This window comes from Leopardus geoffroyi, chromosome B1 (assembly GCF_018350155.1).
Source record: "Leopardus geoffroyi isolate Oge1 chromosome B1, O.geoffroyi_Oge1_pat1.0, whole genome shotgun sequence".
Lineage (NCBI taxonomy): Eukaryota > Metazoa > Chordata > Mammalia > Carnivora > Felidae > Leopardus > Leopardus geoffroyi.
The window spans coordinates 94,390,820-94,414,519 of NC_059327.1; the positions used below are offsets into that span (position 1 = coordinate 94,390,820).

At 33.4% G+C, this 23,700-nt stretch overlaps 1 long non-coding RNA gene across 1 annotated transcript in view; it reads left to right on the forward strand.

Annotated features, from left to right (window-relative positions):
* LOC123592497 overlaps positions 1 to 13,383 on the forward strand; it is a 78,864-nt gene extending 65,481 nt beyond the window's left edge. The window contains exon 3 of the long non-coding RNA XR_006709808.1: positions 13,294 to 13,383. This is a non-coding gene — a long non-coding RNA (uncharacterized LOC123592497). The remainder of the gene's footprint in view (positions 1 to 13,293) is intronic.
* Positions 13,384 to 23,700: the final 10,317 nt, after the last annotated feature.

Below are 23,700 nucleotides of genomic sequence, written 5' to 3' on the forward strand. Positions count from 1 at the left end.
ATGAAACTCATAATACATGAGTAAAATTGTATTGATATAGATCTTATAAACAAATACATAAATGTGCACGCTCAATATTTTTTATATGGATGCACAAAAAAATTGAAATTATTGGGTGCTAAAACAAACTGTGTACTTTTTAAATGTTTTTCTCCATTATTTTGACATATGTTGGTATAATATGTAAATCATATTTTATGTATTCTGAGAACAAAAGAGAAAAAAGCTATCTTATTTTTCTCTTATATACCCTACCAAATATGGGACTGTGTTCTGCATAAAATAAATACTCAAAATATATATGATTATGGTCATTTGGAGGCAAAATGTGAATGTGCTTGTGCGTAAATGACATTTAACAGATTGCATCTCTGGTAACAGCACTGTCATACCATATCAACAATCAACTTTTGGATTACTTTAGCTAGGCAGAAAGATTAATGGAAAATATGTGTTTATTCACAATGAGGGTTTCATGTCTATTTAGAAGAACAAAAAATCCACTCCATTGTTAATGCTGATTCATAATAGAATTCCTGATATATATTTTTGAAACAGATCAAAATTAAAGAAAACATTGATCCAGTCTATGTCTAAGATTTTTTCCATTATGAAATTAAAATCCCCAAGAACCTAAAACTTAAAGATGCCTATTTTATTTTACTGAGATTTGATTTGCTCTGTATTTCTAAAAATGAAGCTGGAACATCTAATATTACAATAACTGAAGCTCCAGGAAAGCATTGGATTTTATTGCCTGGGGGAAAAGTGGCTTTTTCTTCAAAATGTGCCCCATTGGAATTTCCAGTTTGCTGGCTTCTTCAGCTCTAGGTCTGGGATATATGAGTTAATAAGAAAACCAAGGTAACTTACCATTATGTAGTTCCATGGATCTGTATTCAAGGTCCTTGGCCAGTTAGTCTTCTCTCCAACTCTCACATTGTTGTTATGTTTTTTATATGTAATTGTAATTTAAAGGGTTTTTAGTTGTATGGATGGGAGTCAAGGGGAAACGTATGTTTACAGAGAATGCAAGCATGATAAATATTATTGTTATTACTATACAATACGTTTTAAACAATGGATCCAGAAAAGTTAAAACAAGTGTTGAGTAAAGGCAGAATTTAAAGATAGAAATGTTATTATCAGGTAAGTTTTTACTCAGGACAAAAAAAAAATCATTCATAGAAGGGTTTTTTTATAATAAAAAAGTATTCAATTCACAAGAAATATTTATTTTATAAAGATTATAATGTCAAAAAAATATATAACAGGTAATAGAGCCTCTATACTGATAACAACTTCAGAAAACACAAGACATCAGAAACGCATCGTCGGTAAGTTATTTAGCCCATGACAGATCATGTAAATAAAAAAGATGACTTGAGAAAACCTAAACAAGGATATTAATGAAGAAACTATTTTACATATATAATATCTATCATTTATCCATGCATCCATCCATCCATCTATCTAGAGAAAGACATCAGAGAATACACTTATTGACTGGCATTCTTAAGAGATTTTCCAATATATTAGTCTATAAAGAAAAACTCATTAAAATTTAAAGTAAATTGATGAAAGCTCATAAGTAAAAGGGAAAGGGAAACAGGTGAGGGATAAAAGTCATTTATGAACTAAATTACTTATATTTATTCATGCTGTCATATGATAAATTAAGCAACAAAGATATAAACAGAGCTGGTACTCAGGAGACAAATATAACTTCAGAACTAGTGAGCATTCATTCAGATAGGGATGTGCTTTTGCTGCACTAGTTGTTAAGAATATTGAATATTACCCATGAGTAAGAATGTATTGTTTAGACTTACAAAGAACTGACTAGAATAGCTAAATAGAAAGGCCCAAAGTGACTACCTCTACAGAATACCACTTATAAATATGCATACTTTACATTTGATACTTTTCTATAGCACTTCAATTTTTATAATTTTGTGGCTAGATTGCTATAATAACTTTTAAAAAATCACTGCTCCAATAATCAAACTTGAGCAGTCCTTTCCCCTTCTATACCTACCACACAACTTTCTTTATACTTTTCCTTAACGTGTTTACTCTTCCCATAATTGCTTATAATATCAATTCTCTTCTCAAATTATATTCATCTAAGATTTACTATCAACTATTTAGACTTAATAGTATTTTTATTAAGTCTTATTAAAATACTAGCCTCCATAAATGATTTTATAAAAATTCTGAGACTTTTTATTTACTTTTGTAAATGATTCTGAACATTAATAAATAAAATTCTATTTATATTCGAAACAGAGTTGGAAACAGCACTAATGTGCTTGGGTAGAAGATGATCTGGGTTTGGCCCTGGACCTTACCCATAAAGTTACCTTACTGTCACTTTAACTCTGTACCTTAGCTTCTTTTGTGGAACAATAATAATAGTTTTATCACATGGTGTTATGATAAAGATAAGATATTTCTGTTCTTTGGCATCATATATAAAACAAAGCATTGGGTGTCTTCTTTTGACAAGACGCATATTATTTGCTTGGGACACACAGGTTAACATGATGCAGCATGTCTTGGGAGGAACATATTCATATACAAAATCAGACACTTTAGAAAGCCCTTCTATGCTTTGCATCTACATTTTTTCACTTTGCCAGTTTTGTTGGTAGCCAATATATTTAATTTCAGCTAGTTGTGCTCCTGACAGCAGTCACATCACATTACAGAATCTTCCAGGTTCTGTTGGCACCTCCATCTCATTTTCTATGAAAAAATATGCCTGTTTCCTTCATCATGCAATCCATAATTATCTGAAAATCAGCAGCCTGCTGTTGATGCTAGCAAAGGAAATGAGGAAAGAATAATATTCTTTTCTTCACACATGCCTGGACACTCTTCAGAGACATCTGATGTAATTGCCAGTAACAACCTTACGCTGATGCTCTTTTACACATCTATGGCACAAGCCTTTACATTTTTTTAATCTTCCCTGAAAGAATCAGCTTATTCATGCATATATTAAAAACTGCATGGTCCTTTATTCTGTTCATCAGAGATGGTGTAAATCATTGCATGATTTTTAGGCCAACTGTTTTTGGTGGGATAAGATAGTATTTCTCTTTAATTAAGTGGGCATGTATGTGTGTCTGCTTTGAAAATGGAATTGAGAATTTAGTAATTATGCATTCTCCTCAACATCAAAATGGATTTCTAGTCACTGATCCTTAAAAAATCATCACCTAGGAAATCATATCTGGGAAAACTGTTTCAGTAACATAAGACTTACTTGAATTATACCAGTCAGCTTAATTTTTAACTAAAGAAGTCACCAAGCTGGGGAAAAACAAGTTTTGTTTGTGAATCAAGAATAATAAAAGTACTACTCTCTTAGCAACTTTCAAATACAGAGAATCGTATAAGTGTTTGCCATGAGAAACTATTATATCATCCTTCTGTAATTAAAATATTCAGGTTTTACGTGGACCTTCCTATTTCTCTCACATAGATCATCATCCTCACTTTTGACTTTTTTTTTTTAATTTTTTTTCAGTGTTTATTTACTTTTGAGAGAGAGTGTGAATAGGGGGAGAGGCAGAGAGAGGGAGACACAGAATCCGAAGCACAGGTCCAGGCTCCAAGCTGTCAACACAGAGCCCGACATGGGGCTCAAGCTCACGGACTGTGAGATCATGACCTGAGGTGAAGTCAGACGCTCAACCGACTGAGCCACCCAGGCGCCCCTTGACTTTTTTAATAGATTCTAAAATGACCCTACATCTTCTACTTAACTGTTTTTTATTGCAGTTCCTTCATGTCATCATTACATTTTTTTATATGTTTATTTATTTTGAGAGAGAGAGAGACCATGCAAGTGTGGAAGAGGGGGAAGAGAGAGAGAGAGAGAGGAAGAGAGAGAGAGACAGAGACAGAGAGAGGGAGAATCCCAAGTAGGCTCCATTGCTCAGCACAGAGTCCTATGCGGGACTCCATCTCACAATTGAGATTGTGACCTGAGCCAAAACCAACAGACGCTTAACTGACTGAACCACTCAGGTGTCCCTCATCATTACAATTTTAACGCCGTATTTCACGTTAACACATTTAAATATTTGAAGTTTTGAGGGTCTCAAAAAATTTTTAGTTATATACTTGTATATTTTCCATACCTCACAGAAAATATGCTCTTGCTCATTGTGTTTTTAGCAGCTGATCTTATATCTTTTGTTTTATACCCCCTGTAGTGTTTTGAGTTATATGAAAAATGGTAGCCAAAATTAGATACTAAAATTTGCAATATTGTATTTTCTTAGCATTTATAATATTTAAAATTTATACATGAAAGGTTCTGAAAGGGCCAATGCATGAAATTCATATATCGAATGCATAAAAGTTGTGCAAGATTTTAAAGTTCTGTCCCTCTAACATTTCTGAAGCATTGTTACTAGAAAAAAATGGTTTATTTGAGATACATATCCTCAGACCATAAGAGAAGGAGCTAGTGTTAATATTATAGGCATAACCTGCAGTAATAAATTTCATGCATACATTGCATCAGCAATAATAAGTCTCTACTAATATGACTTCCATGTCCTCTGACCAAACTATAAGTTAAGAACATTACACAAAGAGGCATCTCATATAGTCAACAAGGCTGTTTTTTTGTTTTTTCTTTTACCATGGGATGATTTTTCTTTTAGACTCTGTTTTCTTGCAAACTGGCTAATATAACAAATTATATAAAAGGAGACAACCAATTTGTACTTTTTTGAATTCTTAAAAGAATTGATAAAAGTAATGTTGTTTTAAAACTCTAAACTACTTTTGTAACTGCTGTGAAGTTACTTCCTTTTAATTCTATAGCTTGAGGCTAAAAGTTTCACATAGTTTTCTTTAAATAGTACCTATTACTGTTTCTCTGATCTCTAAGTAACTGGTAGGCATACATGTTGATGCCATATGAATGATCATGTGGATAAATCATAGAAATATATCGTGCTTAGAGGAAAATCTGACAGCATTACAACCAATATTAATGTATCTATTTTTCTAATTTCCAGATATTTTAATTTATTCTTCCTATTGTGTTTCTTGTGATGTTTTACTAGTCTCATTTATTTAGTAACTCTTATTTGGATGTAATTTTTGTCAGTGTTTAATTTTTTCCTCTTCATATTTAAAAATAAGTTATGTTGGAACTAATATGCAATTGGCTATGCATTTTGGATTTGGGCTTAAAAATATGCATCAAGATGATTGGTTTTTAAAAATCCTTAGAGGAGTTTTATTAATTTCACAATGTTCTGGACATATTAACATGATATAATAATATCTGCTTCCTCTTATTCATCTGGATTATCTTAATTATATAAAGAGATATGAGAATCAGTTTCTGTGTACAAAAATGTGCTATAAATATTTATTAAATTATATGCAGTCAGATCAAAATTCTTTATATTCATAGAGGCAGGATGTTAAGGCCATTTTTATTTGTGATGTATTTCACACAAAAGTCAAGTAAGTACAATAATGAGGGAACACTTCATATGCCCTTTCAACCCTTTGAAAAGACTTGCACGTAGAGACACAAAGGAAATTTTTTACTGAAGGAAGTAAAGAATGATCTAATTCAAACCTCTTTATGTGCACTAATGCTTTGGATGTTTGAAACCTATTATTCCATATGATTACTAAAATAAAATAACTTTCATTATTAAACATTAAAGAAAACATGTGATGTATCTATTCTAGTGCAATCTTAAACATAACTGTTATAGTCTCCATATAGTCTATTGATTGTTTCATTGTATAAAAAAAAAAAAAGTAAAATCCCTAAATCACCAAGTCTCCCAGCAACACACATAAAAAACATATTTGTGCTGCAATTTAAATGGACTAGTAAAGAGAACATTCAACCATTTGGAACTGAAATATTCATGAGCTACTCAGAGAACAATGAAACTAAATATCTTCAGATGTCCTAGAGGAACAAGAGTCAAGGAAACACAAGAATAACGAGAGACAATTCTATTTTAAACTTTGTTCTTTTTTCCTCCTTTTCCCCATTAGATGATAATATACAATTTAATCTTGCTATATTATGAATAGGATGTGACATGCTCACCATTCTATGCTAAAAATTCTCTTAAAGCTTTTGACATGGTTAATTCCACACTTTTAGGGATACTGGAACTTACGTTGGCTTTAAAGTATTTAATCAGGTAATTAGAACTACGGATAAAATTTTCCTTAACTAGGTAAACACTAAAAAATATCTCATGCCATATCCTTAGATAAAGAAAAAATATCAACAACTACCGTAAGTTCTACTAATACAAAAATATCTTAATAAGATAAAGACCAAGATTTATGGAAATTATAACTCCCATAGTCTCTACAGACATTCTTCTGCAAATAATAATTACTCTTTGAGTTATTTCTACATTGTTCCATTTCCCATTTTTTATTTTAAATCAGCCACACAATTTTAAAGGTTATCTATTATACATAACAGACATTAAAAAAAGAAAGTTTAAAAAGAACATTTGATTATTTGGGAGTTTTAATCGGATTCTAATTCTCAAACAGGATGATTTTTAAGTAAAAATTGGTCTATTTGAAAACAAGATGACTATTTTTTCATATGCCCAGTGACATTTAGAGAAAGCATATGCATGTAAAACTTTTGAATTATATTATTATTAAAGCTAAATTCTTAAGTCTTAATTCCTCACATCCATCCCCTTTCAAATCCACCTTTCTTCCTGTGATTTCTATTAGTCGATTCTACTACCTTCTCCAAGCTCTTCAGGAATCGGTAATCTATGTGTAGTCTTATTAGTGCTAAATCCTCACTGTCACTTACCTTGATAAACCACCATCTTCTTCTCTGTAGGTTACAAGCTGCAGTCACAATCACTATTCACATGGGGCTCAATGGACTCCAAATTGATCTCTCCATTGCCATTTATATCCTCCAGCAATCTAATTGATCCCTTCACACAGGACACAAAGTGCTCACTTAAAATATAGATGATAGATGATAGATAGATAGATAGATAGATAGATAGAACTAGATAATCTCTTGTAACTCAATTAAAATAGCTTACGATATATCATGAGACAGTTCTCCAGGATATTTCTGCAGGTCTTCTACTATTTTTTGTACCTGATGAACTTTTCAAAGATGTGTGTACAGCCAATAAACTTGGATGATGATGTGTCTTCTTCTAGAAGACGGAAGATTTGTTTTTTTCCTGACTCACCCATGGCAAAGGTGAGTTAGGTTTGCTAGCCTCCTTCTTTACAAAATCAGGGTTTCCTAAACTTGGGGATTCTTAGCTGTGACATGAAAGCTCTGTGTGGGTAGGGCCCACCTGGGCCTGCTTTTGCATTGCCCTTGGGGGACTTAAGGAAGAATGAAGCAAAAACTGCCTCTTGTGCTGTAAGTAACCATCTTTTGTCTCAGATCCAGCAGCTTCATATCTTCTTCCAGCATCTGTGGAACTGCAGCAGACTCACTTGTTATTTTGAAAGAAGGACATAATCTCAGATACTTCACAATTCCCAATTCTCAATTTGACCGTTATTGTTTTCAAATCTTCATTTGTTTCTTCCTCTAATGGAGCCTCATCAACTTTCTTTCAGTTTTTGGAACTACTAAATGTTTTCCAATATCAGTGAATTTCTTCATTATGTGTCTTCTGTCTCAAAATCTCATCCTAAATATCACCTGAATATTCTTGTTTTACTCATCTGCCATTCCCTGACTATCCAATATACACAAATAACTTGCCTCTACCCAGATATAATCTTTCCAAATATTTTATTCTCTTTCACGTATAGTGCTTTTCACTTTTTTTTCTATGTATTTAAGTAAAAGCAACAGAGGATATTTCAGGATTCTATACATAGGAAAATCCCCTACAGGTTCTCACTTAGGACATCTGGGTCTGAGGATACTACTGTCAGGCAAAACACACACAGCTGTTAAGTTGTGATTTTGTGTTTCACAGAGGCTTACAGGTTTCCAGTCCATCCAGTAGTAGTTTGCTTGTAGGTGATACGCTACATCATAGATGAAGAAGTCAGGAAAGAATCAGAGACACACTGGAAGATAGTTTGCTCTTTGGTCTTCTCCAATCTGCTTCTGATTTCTCTTATAGATGGTCCTCACCTTTATCATCTGCCTGCACTCTCTTTACCCTTTGTTTTATGTGTTCTCCATTCTTTTTCTTCCCAAACTTGATCTATCTGGCCCTTCCAAGGAAGAAACAATCAAAAAGCCAGTTTCTTGGTCTTAAACTTCACAATTAGTTCTGACCTTGTTTTTCATCATCTAGTATGGACTGATGGAGGGAAAATATCATTGTGTTAAAAGTGTGAGAGGTAGGGGAACATCAGAGATACTGTTTTACTACTTAGTGGTATAACCCAACCATATGGATTTGTGTTATCATTTTTGCTTTATTGGGCACTGAAGTAGTGTAAGCTTCTGAAGGAATGTACTTTTTTCAACTCTATGCTCAGTGCTAAGCACAGTATCAAACATAAAGATTACCTATTATGTGTATTTTGAGTGAACTATTGCAGAGCCCCCAAATGGTTTCTCAGCCACAAGCCCTGTTCATCTTCCGCCCGTCATGAACACTTCATACACAATAATCTTTCTGAAAATATATTATGAGGCATATATTTCAAACATGTATACATTCCATACTGCTATGAGAAGTGCCAGTGTATTTACCATAACTTTAGGAATTATGCCTCAACTGCTTTCTCCATATTCATTGAAGAGAATCCTCCTCCAATGCTAGACACTCCCTGTAGCACCCTGAATGTATCTTATCATTGTATTTATTCAGCTGATTATAATTGTTTGTTTAGTTTTGTATTTTTCTCTCTAAGGACATGTGTTTATGTAAGATTGTATTTCCAGCACCTACCTCAGTCTGAGCACAGAGAAGACACCAAGCAAATGGTTTTTGAATGAACTGATAAGTCAATCCAATTATTCCACTGCACTGTCTTCCATAAAACAGCATTTGCTTTTCTATGGTAAAATTAATGTATTCCCTCATTTGTTTATTTATATGTAATTACGTATACCTTGGATTTTATTTTCCAAAGATTGTGCTAGTGACAATTGTCATTTATTTACTGCTTTTACCTAAACGTTTCCCTTACATGTGAACAGCAGCTTCTACTAGTTGAAGAGCAACTAGTACAAAATCTAAGATACCTTAATTTATATTATAAATAAGAATAAACATAATGTAATGCTAGCATATATGCACAAATTAACCCCCATAGGTTTAAGGATATTTTACACCCCCATAGGTTTAAGAATATCAATACATTTGTTTTTAATACATCATGAAAGTGTGTTATTATAATTAAATAATTATACAAATAAGGAAATACTGTATATAAAATCCAGGATTCCTTTCAAGTATCCCTAATTAGTAAATAAAAAAAATAAAAGAAATAATCTTTTCATATGTACTATGAAAAATGCACAACCCAACAACTTGGCAAAACTAGTAGCCTGGGGTAAGCTACTAAAGTGACTATATCTTGCCAGCATGGTCTAAACTACAGCTGGGACTAACTTTAAGACTGAGAATAATTGATGTGTCTGTTTACTTCCTACTATCAGTGGATAAGTAAGTAATGTGAGCAGGTAACATGTTTTTCTCATCTGCTTTTTTGCTCTGTGTTTCCTTCCACTTTGTAATGGTATTTCTCAGGGCACATAAGGTAATGTGTACCCGTACATGCGTATTATGCCTACTCACCACAACCAAAGTCGGTGGCTCTGTGATAGGTTTGAAGAATCCACAGCACTCCAGAGCATTCTGACTCAAATGACTAGATGATTTATTTTTCGTCTTTTATTTAACTCTTTTATTCACAGTCCAATATTTTCCTCTGATTTAATCTTTATTCTGCTACGTAAAACCTCTACACGTGTCCCCAGTTCTTTTTCCCTAAGCTGGAATTAAATAATTTATTGTTTTATCCCTGAATGTTCTTTACTCATCGTTATGTTTCTATTTTAACTATCATTTTATTAACATGAAGAAAGGGTCTCATTTCCATGGCAACCAGGACAGGGGCCTGGACAGTATAATCTCATTTATATTATATAACCCATTTAGTCATACTTACGCTTTAAAACTATGTTCATGGCTCATCTTACTTATGTAATGACAACAGCACAGACACTCTGCAGTCAGCAATGTTCTTGCACTGATTTTATATGGTAAGGGCGAGAATAAAAATGGGAATCAGGTAAAACATATTTATGTATATTTCTGATACCTATATCAGAAAATGTTTGTATCTTACATTTCTTTATCTTTATCTCACCTTATTGTTTGGTGTGTGCATCCACTATAATGATAATGTGTTAATGTCAGAAATACTGGTTGTCCTTGTTTACTCCAACTATAATAGGAATGACTTTGGTACTTGCATTTTCAGGATTATCCTGGTTTAGGGGTTGAAGTTGATATATTTTCTCAAATTAAGTAACTGTATCTGATCATGATAAATCAAGTGTTTTATGCAAGATTGATTACTGAATTTGGTCAAATCCCATTTCAGGATCTCTGGAGATGTTACCATAGCGTTAGATTACAAGGACTTTGAAACCAGCCATGTTGGATTCAAAATTCAACTTCACCATCTACTGGCTACACTAGCATTGTGAAGCTAACCCTTGCTTTCCTTTATGTCTTTCAGTTTTCTTTTATAAAATAGGAATAATAATGAACCTACCTTATAAGATTGTTACCATAATCAACAAAGATTTAACCATCTTTGCATTTATATAACAAAAACTAGTTATGATGTTTTTAATCAAATGATAAATTCTGCTGTTAATATTTCATTCAGAAAACCAATGTCAATATTCATAACAACCTACCACAAATTCAATGACTTTACAGAACTCTATTCTTTCACAGTTCAGGAGGGTAAAAATCTGAAGTAAAGATTTTGGCTTTGTCACACTCCCTCCAAAAATTCTAGAAGAGATTCTTTTCCTTGCCTCTTCCAGCTTCTGGTGGTGGGAGGTATCCCTTGGCTTGTGGTTGCATCACTGTAATCTCTATATATGTCTTCCCATGGTGCTTCAACTCTGGGTCTCAAATATTTTTCTTCCTTTCTCTCATAAGGATTTAGGGACCACTAAAGTAATCCAAGATGATCTCACATCAAGATCCTTAACTGAATTACACCTGCAAAGGTCTTTTTTCCAAATGAGGTCGCATGCACAGTTTCTGGGTAGAAATATCTTTTGAGAGGTCACTACAATATTCATAATCAAGATTGTAACTGTGTTTATTTGAATAATATTTCTCAGGTTTTGATTTCAAAAATATGCTTGCTTTAAAAAACATGAGCTATTTTTTCTTTCACTCTTTGGAACAGTTTAAATAACATTTACATGAACTGTTATTAAAAAGAATCCTTTTATGAAATGGTTTATGCATTTTATTATTTTTTAAAGAATCTTTTGCACAATCTTCTCTATTCTTTTTTTTTTTTTTTTTTTTTTTTTGCATAAATCTCACACAGGACATTTTGTCTGCTAAATTTTTGTTAAATTACATTTTCCAGGAAATTTTCCAGTTTGGTCAAATTATTTGAATTTATATATACTGATTAAGCAAAATAGTTTATTTTAATATTTTATTTTTTTATTCTTTTCTGGTTGTCTATGTCTCTCTTATCCTTTCATATTTTATCTGGAAATATTTCTTATAAAATTGATTGGATAAACTATTTTATATGTTTTTTTTCCCTCCAAAAGTTCCACCCATACTACCCTTTACAGCATGAAGGGCATATATATAGATCTTGATGAGAATCACTATTCCCATAAAAGTGACAATCTGAAGTGAGGGCACTAAAGGGTCTTCAAGCATAGCATTTACTGATTTTAGTCTTTTTGTTTTCAAAACAGTGGATATTGGGGTCCAAATGATTAGTATCACTTCGGAGACAATATCAGTAATTCCTGAAAATTCTGGTTATTTCCCTTTCCACAACATTCATTCATCATGACAATGAACTGGAAGTCCTGTTGGAAGTGAGAGAAGAAAAACCTAAAATACATATTTCTTAGTTATGGTTTAGAGCAGCTTAGTTCTGAAAAATGAGAAACAAGTAGCATTCTATTGTAGATAAAGAAAACAAGATGATCAACAGATCGACAGTGTTTTTTATGTTTTATTTGTTCACTTTTAATTATAAAAATCCTGGGGCGCCTGGGTGGCGCAGTCGGTTAAGCATCCGACTTCAGCCAGGTCACGATCTCGCAGTCCGTGAGTTCGAGCCCTGTGTCGGGCTCTGGGCTGATGGCTCGGAGCCTGGAGCCTGTTTCGGATTCTGTGTCTCCCTCTCTCTCTGCCCCTCCCCCGTTCATTCTCTGTCTCTCTCTGTCCCAAAAATAAATAAACGTTGAAAAAAAAAAATTAAAAATCTAGTAAGACCTTAGTAAGCTGCCAATATAATTCCGTACTTGAGACATCATGATGATCCCTACCAATTAAGTCATTTTTTTATCACTTAGTCTCTGTAGACCTTTTGAGTATCGTGCTCACCATGGCTCAGGTGTTTAAGAAAAGACATTTGACTTCTGCTACTTGGGATCTAATTCTCTTAAATATGTGAATTTATAAAGGTGTGCCTAAATAATTTTTTAAATAAGGTGAACCAGTGATTTTATGTCCCTCATTTAAGGAAAATACTTCATGGTCTTTATACAGGATATTAAAATTAATATAATGAAGATATGATGTAAAGTGGTAGGCCCAACTTGCTTATTGCAACCACTTAACGGAAAAAGCAAATGGATTGTGTTTAAACTGAATTATTTACTAATGAACCACAGAATGCCAGTTATTTAGCCATTATAAATGAGACAGTGCTTCCTTATAAAATATATATCATCAGCAAACTAAATCCTAAATACACCCATTAATGAGCAGTTATACAAGAAGTCAGATGTTCAAATAATCTATGTGAACCTTAATATTGCACTTCATTTAGATCAGTAATCAGAAATATGGATTGAAATTTTAAGTACTGACACTGATATTAATTAATATTTCTACCGAAATTGCCTTAAAATGCATACATGTTGCATAGCAATAACCCAAAAGACCAAATGTTATCCGTAGAAATACTGCTACAATTAATTCAGGCAGCCACTAAAGCTAAAAAAGCTAAAGCTTTAATAATGGCATTTACTCATTGGAGGATAAAACGAACCATAATTTTTCTTTACAAACTGAATTTTAGAAAACAAGAGTCTGAGTTCAAACCTGAATACTGTCACTTACTGTGTAACTTTCAGCATATTGGTTACGCTTCAGACACCTCACTTTTTTCATGTATAAAACAGGTATGTGTATGTTATTTATTTCATATTGTGTATGTGAGAATTAAATGAGTTAATACATGAAAATAGTTAAAACATTCCTTAGTGTATAATAAGCTCGCAATACATGTTACTTATTTTATTAGGCGGTAGTACCAATAAGAATAGTAGTAAGCTGCATCTATTGTTTTCACACCTTAGAATTTCTCTATGAACGGAAACATCTGTAATACCTGCACTGAGAAAAATCCCACTAACAAATTCATGCCCTGAAGCTGAGTTTCTGCTAAACAGGTAGGCTACTCTGATGAATCTGAGGAACTTATGAATCATTTCTTTTAAATTTAAAATATAATAGACCTGTCAAGCTGGACTGAAAAAGTTTACATTTCCTTTTCAAAATTTCAACTTCTCTGCAAGCAATAAACTCACTGGAAACAAACAAATTCTTCACAAATCTATTCAAGCTAAAAAGTGTGTTTGAGTATATAAACGACACAGAAAGAAGAAGAGATAAAGATAGAGTGAGACGATAACCTAGAAAAAAACCAACAAAGAAAAAGAGACAAATAATGTTCCCAAAATTAAATTCTTTGGAATATTTTAGCACGAGATGTATAACGTCTATGCTTATGTTCTTTAGGTTAGCATTAGCCCTCCTTCACTGCATTTACATAGTAGAAAAGATTTTATATTTCCATAAAACATCTTATGATTTTTACTATCCAAACCTCATATGCTCAAAATATTATTCATTATTAGAAATTTTCATGTAATTACAAGCATGATACTCAAAGTGATTTACAGCAAATATTAAAAGAGATTAATGTGAGATAAATTGTCCAGAAATAAAGGGAAAATTATGATCAAAGTTCATCAACCCACCTGACACACAGCAGTTCAGTGATCCTTTGTTTGATCTACTTCATCATCATTTTTAAATACTTTTTAGGTTTGAGCATGTATACTCTACTCCCTGGGAAGTTCACTAAGAAGATATAAAGACACAAAATTCACTGTTTGTCTCTAAATATAATAGCACAATAACATCAAACAATTGCAAAAGCAAAAATCTTCATTGTCATTATTCACTTTTTCTAATTTACTTTCCATTGACCACAGTTCTCTACACCCACTGAAATTCCCTTAGGTCAGACACTATTAATTTACCCCAAATTACTCTAACAGCAACCTGACTCTTCCCGTCCTAGTTATGAGTGTCAGAGAACTAGGAGTTTTTATTTGAATTCCTCCTGTTCACTCATCTTCCAAACATTACATCTTATAACAAGTTCCAGAAGAGGGAGGAGCATAAAATACTTGAAGAAATAATGGACAAAGTCTTACCCAAAAAAAGGATAAAAAAAAAAAAAAAAAAAAGGTCATAGAAAATGAAATAGCAGATTAACAATGGGGAAAATCAATGGCATCAAATCTTTAGAAAGATCTAACATTGCTAAACATTTAGAGCACCTGGATGGGTCAGTCAGTTAAGTATCAGGCTCTCCATTTTGGGTCAGGTCATGATCTCACGGTTTCATGAGTTGGAGCCCCACGTTGGGCTCTGCACTGACAGTGCAGAACCTGCTGGGGATTCTCCCTCTCTGCCTCTACCCTGTTCATGCTGTCTCTCTCTCTCTCTCAAAAATAAATAAATAAACTTAAAATTGCTAAATATCTGGATAAGTTAATGAAGATAGAAGGGAGACAACAAATGTTATCGAATTAGAAATGAAAGAGGGGACATAACTGCTGATTCTGTATATGTTATGAAATTAATATGGGAATATGCAGAACAATGTTATACTAATAAATATAACAACCTGATGACAAATATAAATTACTCAGTAGATGGAAATTATAAAAATTGACAAAAAAGAATAAAAACCTGTATTACTTCATTTATTAGAAAAATGATACTTGTAATTGAAATTTTTCTCACAAAGGAAATTCTAGCCCCACATGTGTTCACTAGTTAGCTCTATCAACATTTAAGAAAGAAGATTGTATTAATCCTATAAAACTCTTTCAGAATTCAGAATAGAAACGAATACTTGTCAACTCATTCTGTGAAACCATTATTACTTTGATTCCAAAACCAGATTCAGACATCTGAAGCAAAAAATTTACATACCAATATACTTCCTGAACACAGACACATATAGAGATAAAATTTGTATCTAGCTATCTCCCCATTCTGTTAAAGATCATGAAATTCAAATTTGTAATGAACATTTGTTTTTATACCAAATGACTTCTTATTGATTCCAGAGACTGGGGGAGTTTTCAGGCCCTGAGACCTCAACCACCAGCAGGTGCCAGGTGCCACAAGAAAGAATTTAAGGCCAACTCAGGGTAAAGAGTAGCAGAAGAAGCTTTGTTGGAAAGCAAAAATGCAAAAGTACACACTCGGGAGAAGGGAGGGGTGCAGACACACTCTGGGAATCTGAGTTGCCCAGGATAGACATGGGATTCTGATTCTTATAGTCAGTTATAATAAAGCGGTAGAATGTTTATGTAGGGATTTGGAAATAAGCGGGGACTTCCAAGAACTCTGTATATTACTACATATGCTCTATGACAGTCACTATGTGCCAGCGCATCTCTTTTTCTCTTGAGGGTAGATCTACTGGGAGTGCTGTAGCGCCCCCTACCAAGTGGAGAGATAATATTGCGCATGCTTGTAGCAGTTGGGCAAACTTGTAAGTTCTCCTGGCAATAAGCATTCTGTTATTCAACAGATGTCAGGTTAGTTCCTTGTTCCCTGGCCTTCATCCTCCTGCAGTTACCCAACATTTCCCTATTCTAACACTCATTCTGAAGTTTTATATGTATATTCCTTTTTTAGAGATTATATTTAGAGATTATATTTTATGTATTTTTTTTGCCTCATAATTATTTATTTAAAATTCTCTAAATTGTATTGACTATATCATGAATTGAACTATGTCTTTATGTTATCAATTACGTATCGCCAAAAGAGTCTCTCATTTCTAAATATGAATGAGTAATTGATGATTTTTAGTTACAGGTTGCTTTTTGAGCCTGATGTTACTAGAACTGAATGGTGGTATTAAACTATTTTCTAAGAAAAGAATTCCTAATATTATTTTGCAATTCATATCAAAATATTTCAATATTTAAATGAATAATAAAACATTTAAAAACCAGTTTATGGATAAAAGTCACTTGATATTAGTAACAATAATATCAAGTTATCTAATTACAAATATTGAATAGATGACAGACTTACCCAGAAGGAAAACCCAATACAGATAGCATGCATTTGGTATATTTATTTCCTCTGAGAAGTAGGAAAAAAATCCCAATAAAATCATTTTTTGTTGTATCTGTGTGCTGATAAACCATGTGTAAGAATGAAGCTATAGGGACAAATATATAGGGACCGATGCAATTTTCATTTTCTGAACTTTGAACGTTTGGACTGTCCTATTAAGGACTTAGTTCGAATGTATTTTCTACAGTAATAAATATAAGCATAATGAGCAAAACTTTCTACCTTGAACAAGTCTTAACAACACCTTGGCAACATTGTAAACTTCTAACATATGGTTCATTTACATGAAAAGCATCTTGGCAGAAAGTTTTTAAATATCTAAGCCTCAAAGATGATGAAAAGACAAACATCCTAGCCCATGAGGTGATTAATACCATTGTAGACAACCATGATTGATTGCCCAGAACACGTTCTTCTGTCAAATTTCTCCTGGTAAAAACTCAGCGTAAATGAAACTCTTTTTTAGCCGTTTTGAATATTTTAACAGCTTCATTTCCTTAGGTAAAATGATTAGTGCATTATAATTAGCATATATCCTTGGGTTGACTATCATGAAAATAAAGTTAGTGCACACTTGCAGAATGTAAATTACTATAATTTAATCCTATTTTGTTTCTTTTATTTAGTACTTTACAGATGTATTCTTATGTTGGAAAGTAGAAGAAAATGTAAATGCTAGCAAATGCACACATTCACCCATTTTTTTAATATAATATTTTGTGAAACTGGCTTACATACAACACCCAATGCTCATCCCAACAAGTGCCCTACTCAATGCCCATCACCCACTTTCCCCTCTCACCCAATCCCCATGAACTCACAGTTTGTTCTCTGTATTTAAGAGTCTCTTATGGTTTTTCTCCCTCTCTGTTTGAAACTATTTTTTTTTTCCTTCCCTTCCCTTCCCTTCCCCCATGGTCTTCTGTTAAGTTTCTCAAGATCCACATATGAATGAAAACATATGATATCTGTTTTTCTCTGACTGACTTATTTCACTTAGCATAATACCTTCCAGTTCCATCCAGGTTGCTGCAAATGGCCAGATTTCATTCTTTCTCATTGCCAAATAGTATTCCCTTGTATATATAAACCACATCTTCTTTATCCATTCATCAGTTGATGGACATTTGGGCGCTTTCCATAATTTGGCTATTGTTGAAAGTGCTGCTATAAACATAGGGGTACATGTGCCCCTATGCATCAGCACTCCTGTATCCCTTGGGTAAATTCCTAGCAGTGCTATTGCTGGGTCATAGGGTAGTTCTGTTTTTAGTTTTTTGAGGAACCTCCACACCATTATCCAGAGCGGCTGCACCAGTTTGCATTCCCACCAACAGTGCAAGAGGGTTCCCATTTCTCCACATCCTCGCCAGCATCTATAGTCTCCTGATTTGTTCATTTTAGCCACTCTGACCGGTGTGAGGTGGAATCTCAGTGTGGCTTTGATTTATATTTCCCTAATGATAAGTAACGTTGAGCATTGTTTCATGTGTCTATTGACCATCTGGATGTGTTCTTTGGAAAATGTCTATTCATGTCTTATACCCATTTCTTCACTGGATTACTTGTTTTTTGGGTATGGAGTTTGGTAAGTTCTTTATAGATTTTGGATACTAGCCCTTTATCCGATATGTCATTTGCAAGTATCTTTTCCAATTCCGGCAGTTGCCTTTTAGCTTTGTTGATTGTTTCCTTTGCAGGGCAGAAGATTGTATCTTGATGAGGTCCCAACAGTTTGTTTTTGCTTATAATTCCCTTGCCTTTAGAGATGTGTCAAGTAAGAAATTGTTGCGACTGAGGTCAAAGTGTATTTTTCCTGCTTTCTCCTCTAGGGTTTTGATGGTTTCCTTTCTCACATTTATGTCTTTCATCCATATTGAGTTTATTTTTTGTGTACGGTGTAAGACAGTGGTCTAGTTTCATTTTTCTACATGTTGCTGTCCAGTTCTTCCAGCACCCTTTGCTAAACAGACTATCTTTTTTCCAATGGATACTCTTTCCTGCTTTGTCAAAAATTAGTTGGCCATACATTTGTGGGTCCAATTCTGGGTTCTCTATTCTATTCCATTGATCTTGGTGTCTGTTTTTGTGCCAATACCATACTGCCTTGATGATTAAAGCTTTGTAGTAGAGGCTAAAGTCTGGGATTGTGATGCCTCCCACTTTGATTTTCTTCTTCAGTCATACTTTGGCTATTCAGGGTCTTTTGTGGTTCCATACAAATTTTAGGATTATTTGTTCTAGCTTTGAGAAGAAGGCCAGTGCAATTTTTATTGGGATTGCATTGAATGTGTAGATTTCTTTGGGTAGTATTGACATTTTAACAATATTTATTCTTCCTATACATGAGCATGGAATGTTTTTCCATTTCTTTTTGTTGTCTTCAATTCCCTTCATAAGTTTTCTATATTTTTCGGCATACAGATTGTTTACATCTTTGGTTAAGTTTATTCCTAGGTATTTTCTTGTTCTTGGTGCAATTTTAAATGGGATCAGTTTCTTTATTTCTCTTTCTGTTGCTTAATTATTGGTGTATAAAAATGCAATGGATTTCTGTACATTAATTTTGTACCCTGTGACTTTGCTGAATTCATGAATCAGTTCTAGCAGTGTTTTGGTGGAGTCTTTTAGGTTTTCCACATATAGTATGTCGTCTGCAAAAAGTAAAAGTTTGAATTCTTCTTTGCCAATTTTGATGCCTTTTATTTCATTCTGTTGTCTGATTGCTGATGCTAGGATTTCCAACACTATGTTAAACAATAGTGGTGAGAGTGGACATCCCTGTCAAGTTCCTGATCTCAGGGGGGAAAATCTCAGTTTTTCCCCATTGAGGATTATATTAGCTGTGGGCTTTTCAAATATGGCTTTTATAATGTTTAGGTATATTCCTTGTCTCCCAACATTCTTGAGGGTTTTTATTAAGAAAGGGTGCTGTATTGTGTCAAATGTTTTTTCTGCATCTATTGACAGGATCACATGGCTCTTATCCTTTCATTAATGTGATGTATCACACTGATAGGTTTGCAAATATTGAACCAGCCCTGAAGCCCAAGAATGAATCCCACTTTATCATGGTGAATAGTTCTTTGTATATGTTTTTGAATTTCATTTGCTAGTGTATCTTGTTGAGAATTTTTGCATCCATGTTCATCAGGGATATTGGCCTGTAGTTCTCCTTTTCTGTAGGGTCTCTGTCTGGTTTCGGAATCAAAGTAATGCTGCCTTCATAGAATGAATCTGGAAGTTTTCCTTCCACTTCTATTTATTGGAACACCTTGAGAAGGAGAGGCATTAACACTGCTTTAAATGTCTGGTAGAATTCCCCAGAGAAGCCATCTGGTCCAGGACTCTTGTTTGTTAGGAGATTATTGAAAACTGATTCAATTTCTTTACTAGTTATGGGTCTGTTCAAATTTTTATTTCTTCCCATTTGAGTTTTGGTAGTGTATGGGTGTTTAGGAATTTGTCCATTTCTTCCAGGTTGTTCAATTTGTTGGCATATAATTTTTCATAGTATTCCCTGATAATTGCTTGCATTTCTGCAGGATTGGTTGTAATAAATCCATTTTCATTCATGATTTTATTGACTTGGCTCCTCTCTCTTTTCTTTTTGAGAACCCTGGCTAGAGGTTTATCAATTTTGTTTATTTTTTCAAAAAACCAACTCTTGGTTCTGTTTTTTTGGATTCTATATTGTTTATTCCTGCTTTATTATTTCTTTTCTTCTGCTGGATTTGGGGTTTCTTTGCTGTTCTTCATCTAGTTCCTTTAGGTGTGCTGTTAGATTTTGTATTTGGGATTTTTCTTGTTTCTTGAGATAAGCCTGGATGGCAATGCATTTTCCTCTTAGGACTGCCTTTACTGCATCTCAAAAGGTTTGGATTGTGTTTTCATTTTCATTTGTTTCCATATGTTTTTTAATATTTTTTTAATTGCCTATCTATCTTTTAATTCTTTAATAGGATGTTCTTTAACCTCCATGCATTTGGAGGTTTTCCAAACATTTTTTCTGTGGTGATTTCAAGTTTCATAGCATTGTGATCTGAAAGTGTACATGGTATAATCTCAGTTCTTTTATATTTATTGAGGGCTGTTTTGTGACCCAGTGTGTGATCTATCTTGGAGAATGTTCCATGTGCACTCAAGAAGAAAGTATATTCTGTTGCTTTGGCATGCAGAGTTCTATATATATTTGTCAAGTCCATCTGATCCAATGTATCATTCAGGGCCCTTGTTTCTTTATTAATTTTCTGTCTAGATGATCTTTCCATTGTTGTATGTGGAGTATTAAAGTCCCCTGATTACCACATTCTTGCCAATAAGATTGCATATATTTGTGATTGATTGTTTTATATATTTGGGTGCTCTTGAATTTGATGCATAGACATTTATAATTTGCTCTTCTTGATGGATAGACCTCGTAATTATTACATAATATCCTTCTTCATCTCTTGTTACACTCTTTAGTTTAAAATCTAGTTTGTCTGATATAAGTATGGCACAGATTCACCCATAAAAATCTTAAAAAATGTATGTGTTCTGAATCCTGGTTAGAAATTACTAAGTACCATTGACAAATAAATTCCTGATATCTATATGATATAGTAATTTAATTTTCAGCATATTTAATTTTCCAAACATTAATTATGTATTTATGTATGGCATTGAATATATCATATCTTTCAGTTATATCTGTAAAACTACATTTGTTTCAATTTATAATGCTAAAAACAAATAATTGTTTTATTATATCTGCTAACAATATTTTCTGTTTTTTTTTTTCAAAAATAATTCAAATAGCCTCAAATTATCTATCTTGTCCTTAGTATCAATCTATGTCTGTATTTATATCTATTTATCTCAAACACATGAAGACTAATATCTAAACATCTAAACATGGGTTTATTTAATCTTTACAAAGTTATATGAATATACATTCTGCCAGTGGAAACCACCCCACATATAATATAACTTCTCCATGTAAATTGTTATGCTAGAAGATGAAGAGAGAATGAATATTAAATCAGTTTTGCATCCTTGTTTCTCTAACATACTGGTGGTAACAATAGTCACGTAAACAGATAAAAAATAATATTTCATGACTTCCATGGCTTTGGGTAAGAGATAAGCCACTGTAACAACAACAGCAACAACAACAAAAAAACAAATACACAAGCTTAAACCAGATTCATCTACTTATTTCTTATAACATTTCAGAGACAAGCAATCAAAGAAGATAAAGAAGTTGTGTTTCCCTCAGTGTATGGCTTTCATCTCTGATTCCCAGTTGGCTATTCTGGTTGCCGTGATTTGCAATTTCAGGGTTTGTAGAAAATAACAAATAAGCAGAACAAGAATAATATATAAATATTTAGTTGTGACTCAAGTTCACAGATTAGCCCAAAATCCACTTAAAATTTCCTTGTAAATATTATGTCAAGTAAAAACTGTTCATTTGTAGGGTGGAACTCCAAGAAACCCAACCAAAGTGAACTTTGGGAAGCTTAAGACCTGAGTAAATTTGCTGCTACACAATACAGGTTAGGCAGTGGATAGATGTCAAGGTCTTCCAAAATAGAAGGACTTCTATGAACAAACCAGGCTTTTCTCTGAAATCCCAGAAGCTCTATATTGTGTGTGGAAGAACCATACACTGGAGTAAAGACAAAAATGACATTCACCTGCCCTAAGCAAGTCTAAAGCCAAAGTAGATGAGGTCAAACTGATGGGCCTATAATCTCTCCCTGCCTGCCAGAAAAAACAAACAAACAAACTTAATTTTCTGTGGAAAATATAACATTATCCAGATTCAACACAAATTTCATATGTGCAGACTCAATAAAACTTATGAGGCATATTAAAATACATGGCCAAATTAATAAAAAATAAAAGTTAAACAGAAAATAGAAACATATCTAAAATTGGCTCAGATATTAGTGTAATTAGGCATATCCTTTAAAATGACTATAACAATATGATCAAAAAACGGAGAAAATGACAACTTTTATTTCAATAGATCAGTTATCATATTTATATCTATTTGTATATCAGGCTTTTTAGTGTTAATTATGTAATTATATTTATTTAATTTTATAATATTGCACATGTAATAAATAATTTTAGTTTCATTTCTATACACAAATGGATTCAGTGTCCATCAAAAAGTGTTTTCAATACCTAGTTACACATCTCCTGAAATATTTCTTTTTATTCACTATGCATTTGGTTGTATTTAAAAGCCACGCATATTTTTAAATTTTTTTTTTTCAACGTTTATTTATTTTTGGGACAGAGAGAGACAGAGCATGAACGGGGGAGGGGCAGAGAGAGAGGGAGACACAGAATCGGAAACAGGCTCCAGGCTCTGAGCCATCAGCCCAGAGCCCGACGCGGGGCTCGAACTCATGGACCGCGAGATCGTGACCTGGCTGAAGTCGGACGCTTAACCGACTGCGCCACCCAGGCGCCCCAAGCCACGCATACTTTTAAAGAAAGTTTCATGTTTGTTAAATCCCCTGAATCATTTTAAGAATGGATAATCATTATGTTTTCTTAACATGAGAAGAAAAGTTTCATCCAACTTAACTCACAGCTAGAGCAAATCCTGGGCACTAGGAACTAGTCAGAATGCTGTCTAAAGAATGGCTGAAGACCAGTGTGTCTGAACAAAGTTTGTGAACATTTAGTGCATGCTATAAGTGTATTTCATAGATTGTAATCCAGGTGGACATGGAGGTGGATTAAAAGAGCTATGTATACATGTGTATAATAATTTTGCAGTTACCAGTTCTATATGGAGGACTGAATGTCAGTCAGTAAGGAAATGCTTCCACACTGTCTTGAATAAAACTGTTTTAGGCCATATTTTTGTTTATATTGCTTGGTTTACAGTTTTAATAGCTTTTATTTTCAACACTGTCAATAAATTTTACATTGTAAATGACATTAATTAAAATCAATTTCCAATAAAAAAGCGGTACATAACTAGGCATATGGTGTCCTTATCCTTCCCACTGAATTTGAATTAAAT